The sequence below is a fragment of the Erinaceus europaeus genome, chromosome 1 (genome assembly GCF_950295315.1).
Source record: "Erinaceus europaeus chromosome 1, mEriEur2.1, whole genome shotgun sequence".
Classification (NCBI taxonomy): Eukaryota; Metazoa; Chordata; class Mammalia; order Eulipotyphla; family Erinaceidae; genus Erinaceus; species Erinaceus europaeus.
Genome location: NC_080162.1, coordinates 162130401 through 162135877, shown reverse-complemented (window position 1 = coordinate 162135877; position 5477 = coordinate 162130401). Strand labels below are relative to the sequence as shown.

At 39.9% G+C, this 5477-nt stretch overlaps 1 non-coding gene across 1 annotated transcript; it reads left to right on the top strand.

Annotated features, from left to right (window-relative positions):
* LOC132542920 (small nucleolar RNA SNORA33) lies at window positions 1–129 on the top strand. The gene has a single exon (XR_009553891.1). It is a non-coding gene; the product is annotated as a small nucleolar RNA SNORA33 (small nucleolar RNA).
* Window positions 130–5477: the final 5348 nt, after the last annotated feature.

The window sequence follows — 5477 nt, the reverse complement described above, 5'->3', positions numbered from 1 at the left end:
AAGCCAGTCAATGAATCTGCTTACCTGATTGTGTTTCTGCAGAAATTTTTTATAACTGGTGATAGCAATGCCATTTTACGAGCCTTAATGACGTTAGGGTCTTTAAGGTCCCTGAAAGTGGCTATAAAAAAATAAATAAATAAAAATAAAAAAATGTGTGGTTTAACAACTCTTGGGACTGTGTTATATAAAAGAGACCTACCCTATGCAGCTATTAAGAACAATGAGCCCATTTTCTCTGACCCATCTTGGATGGAGCTAGAAGGAATTATGCTAAGTGAGATAAACCAGAAAGATAAAGACCAGTATGAGATGACTCCACTCAAAAAACAGAAGTTGAAAAAGAAGAACAGAAAGGGAAACTCAGAGCAGAATCTGACTGAGTTAGGAGTATGATGCCAAAGTTAAAATCTCTGGGAGGGGAAGGGGAGTTAGATGTTCAGCTTCACTATAGGGAAGATAAGGGAGGGACACAGACTTTTGGTGGTGGGAATGGTGTTAATATACACTCCTATTAACTCACAGTCTCACAAATCACTAACTAATATGAGAGTAAAGTGGATTGAATATCTCAAACTTTTTGATGTGTAGACCATAGCTTTGAATATATATTCCCTTAATCTAAGCACTTAAGACTTCAAATTGGTAATCAGATTGAATTTTAAGTGGGATCAAATTGTTAATACATGCCTAATAATGACTTGTTCTTTGAAATATTAAATCACCCATAAGCTTAGATGAGGGAGAACAGAAGCAACTGGTGGTGTTACTTTATAAGACATAACTATATGCAAATAGTATTAAAGGACATAAATTATGGTGAGGTCTTATATGATACAGCAAATCCTAACTATGGGACTTTCAAAGTGAACCCAATTGTCAAATAATTTGGTTATAGCAATAACTATCTATTACCTTCTTAAACCCTATGACAGCAGAAACCTTTCCTATGCTCTATATAGCCGATATTTCTCCCAGTCCTGGAACCTCTGGGGTGGTATTCACTTTTCTGCATGCTTCTCTCAGTTCATACCAATTGATACTATATCTGCTGATCCAGTACCACCAGTACCAATTCAACCAGTACCACCTCGATATGTTTCATTTTGGACTGTGTCCAGAGACATCAGGTGTGGAATGTCAACCCTTCAGCTTTATTACCCTGGTGAGACCTTTCCTATCTCATAGGACTGCTTAATTCCATTTTGGGTGGTTCACTTCCTAACAAAGCCTCAGTACCTAGATATAGACTATGGCCCATGAGATAGGGAATATGTATACATGTATCAATAAGTTGAGGGAAAATATATACCGTAAAGTAATAGTGCAAAATAGTTTACAGTGAGTCAATAAATGCAGTGAGCAAGTAGAAAGACCTAAAAAAGGCACCATAAAGTACCTAATGAAATGGTTCCTACTTAGCCCTAGACACTCTCCTCACCTACTGCATGTTTCACATCCCTCAGTTAACTCTAATGTTAACCTTGTCAGACAAAGTAAGGACTACAAAAGCTAAATAAGAGCAAGAAACTGGCATGTTTTAATGATGACTCTTTGGTCACTATCAGGCCACCACATCACTGGGGGACCTAGTTGTCGGGAAATAGTGAGGATGTGGTTGAGCTTGTCAGGGCTTGACCTGAGGAGTGTGTCTATCTTGTTAGTCTCTCACCCTACTGAGAGGTTGAGCAAGGAGGGATAGGAGTAACCTCAAAGGTGTGTCTCATCCTATGAGACTCCCTGCCTCACAAAGCACCCCACATTCCTAATATTATGGCCATTAGATAAAAAGAAAGGGGGAGATGTCAGGTAATTGTGAGGAGCCTTACAAAGCACCCTGCATTCCTGATAACATGGCTTATCTACATAATCATTGTTTTGCCTGAGAGATCCCCACCCATTCCATTCCTTTGATGTATCTCCTTGAGACCCTCCTTGCCTGCAGGGTAATATTAATCCTACCAGTTAAAACCCTCCCAACAGTTGCTAAGGAAGTTCCACCTTTCCAGCTCACTTTTGCCTTTCTCCAGCCCCTTCCTTGCCATTTCTATATCTGACTTGCCACTTCCAGGTCTACCATTTAAAAGCATTGGCTCTCTGATCAACAAAGACATTGCATTGCCTTGCCACGAGCTTGGTTCCTGAGTCATTTCCCTTGTGTGGCTGAGTAGCAGCCCAGGTTTGCTCCAGTTGAGTTCTCTCCAACCCAGAGAGCACACGCCTGGTAAGAGCCACCCCCACACTAGCCCAGCACCCAGTCAGAGAGACCTGGGGTTCCCACAGATTCATGATGGGCCTAGACCTCTAACAGATCCCTTTCTCCATTGCTGCTGGTCATCTCCATCAGGATCAACATAACTGACCCCTTTGTGGGCCCCTACAGGACCTTGCCCTCAATGTGGATCAACAATGGTAGGGACTATTCCATTCTCTGAAGGAAAGTTGGGCAACATACTCTACCACTCAAGGAAGATGGGTCCTGCAATTAGTACAGCCTGGAATGTTCCTAGCCATGACCACAGAATGAGAGCTCAGACCTACAGGGATGCAGAGGTTACATAGGCTACTGTGTGGAATATGGGCCCCATATCAAATCTACGGGGTTTACAGTCAACAATATTTATATACTCTTCCCATTTTGTGGACCTATTCTTTTCCCTGATCCAGCTTTCTAGTCCTTTTTCCAACTCTGATACCATCTCCCCAGACAATACCTTTGGTCTACCTGCATGATAGCTGTCAGGCTCAGACAAAAACTAGTAAAGTCACGGGCCTCTTGGAATATACCTGAAATAAACCTACTAAGTTTTTCCAAAATAGAGATCCCCAAATCTTCATCTGCAATATTATTAAACAACATCCTGATTATTAAACAATTCATTCTGCTTCATATCTGAACTCCTTTCAGCCACCTGGTTCCTGATGCTAGCATGATGCCAACTTAGTTTCCCTGGGCAAACGACCCCACCAATGTGTCCTGTAACCCTGCCTTCCCAGAGCTCTGTTCCACTAGAGAAAGAGAGAGACAGGCTGGGAGTATAGGTCAACCTGCCAATGCCCATGTTCAACGAGGAAGCGATTACATAAGGCAAACCTTTCATCTTCTGCATCCCAGAATGACCATGGGTCCATACTTCCAGAGGGATAAAGAATAGAAAAGCTTTCAATGGAGGTGAATGATACAGAGTTCTGGTGGTGGGAATTGTGTGGAATTGTACCCTTCTTGTCCTATGGTCTTGTCAATATTTCCATTTTATAAATAAATTAAAAAATGTTAAAACAAAAAGAGACCCTCCGGTTTTTTCTGTTTGTTTCTGATAATATTTTTTTTTCCTCCAGGGTTACTGCTGGGCTCAGTGCCTGCACCATGAATTCACCGCTCCTGGAGGCCATTTTTCCCCCTCTTTGTTGCCCTTGTTGTTGTAGCCTCGTTGTGGTTATTATTATTACCATTGTTGATGTTGTTCGTTGTTGGATGGGACAGAGAGAAATGGAGAGAGATGGGGAAGACAGAGAGGGGGAGAGAAAGATAGACACCTGCAGACCTGCTTCACCGCCTGTGAAGTGACTCCCCTGCAGGTGGAGAGCCGGAGGCTCGAACTGGGATCCTTAAGCCGGTCCTTGGGCTTTGCGCCACATGCGCCTAACCCACTACACCACCGCCCAAACCCCTGTTTCTGATAATATTTAAAATAAAGTTATTACCAATAAAACATTTACTGAGTACTTTTTAAAAGTATTGTATTTAATCATCATAACACTACAAAATGACTAATTAGATTGGTCCTTATTTTATAAATGATAAAACTCAGGGAAGTGAATCAATAAGCCCCAAATCCCATTGCTATTATATGTCAAATCTAAGATACAAACAGGTTCACCTAGGTCCTTAGATCATGTACTTAATTTCAATGACACATTAGCTCTTGGTCTAGCAACACAGTATTTGAAGCCTTGTACACTCACAGCAGGACACAAGTTACCCATTGGTATGATCAACATGATGTCACAAACTGATCAAATCATGGGAGACAGCATACCCTCCACTGTGGCACAACTTCTATCCAATCAACAGTGTCAGAGATGCTGCCAAAGTACATCACCAGCAAATGTCACAACAGAGGTGGTCAAACTAACACTTCACAAAATACCAACAGCCATCAGGTCATATGGTATTGGAGTCCCATAAAGATCCAAGCTTCTATTGCTTCCTCTCCCCTCTTATCTAACTATAGATAGCTATGGAGAAAGCAGCCAAACCTCAGTCTGTGATTATCAGTCTTCACAGCTTACACATAATCAAATTGACCAAATAAGCCTTGTATGCTGATATTTTGCACCTTTAAAATAGGACCCTCTACTAAGTATTATATATGAAACTCATTTTACTCTTCACAAGTTCCCTACGCAAAGAAAGAGCCCAAAATGTAATGATTGATTCTTCATCCCTGGCAGAGAGGAGGGCAAGGAAGGTGATGACTAAGAAATAGGGTCATAAATTAACTATTGACCTGGAATCCCTGGTTCTGCTGCTTATCAACTGGGGAATATAAATGATCACTAATGCTATCAGTTCCTCAGTTTCCTCAACTATAAAATATAGCAAATTTATATAAATATAAAATATAAATATAAATATATAAAATATAGCAATTTTAGATAACTATAAAATATAATAATTTTAGATAACTATAAAATATAACTTTGGTAGTATGGTATGAAAATATACACCTTAATCTTAAAATAATGTAAACCATTACTAAATAACTAATAAAAATGTTTATTATTATCACATCCTATATAGTATTAATATTTTCCCTCAAATATGTAGTTATCTTTATAATGTACTAAATTAAAATGAGCCATTTATGTGGTCCAGAGAGCTAGACAAGCTAGATATAGCCAATGCCAGTTAAAACCATTTTTTCTGATGACCAGGTTAGGTAGACCAAATAAATGGTTTTCCTCCAAGAATCAGTCTTCTTCCTGATTGGTCAATCTAACTGTAAACTTCTAAATGATTTATACTTGTTTCTTACCTTGAACAGGAATCACATGTCCCTTCATTAATGCAAATGAGTCAAGTATAAGAAAAGTTCTATCAGGGTGGTGGTGGGGGGTAGATAGATAGCCATAATGGTTATGCAAAAGAGACTGTCACACATGAGGCTCCAAAGTCCCAGGTTCAGTCCCCCACACCACCTATAAACCAGAGCGTCGAGATAAATGACAACTGTACTAAATCTGAGAAGCAAGAGATAAAAGAAAATGTCCTACCCAGGACTGGAAAGAACTAAAGATCCTGCCTCTCTCCCTTCCCCCAATAAAGTGATTAAAAATAATAATAATGTTCCCTGTTAAGTGAGATAAGCCAGAGAAGAAGGAAAAGTAATGAATAATCTGCCTTAAAGGTGGTATTTAAGAAGAGAAGAAAGGAAAGGAAAACACAGGGTGAAGCTTGGACTGGAAGAGGTATA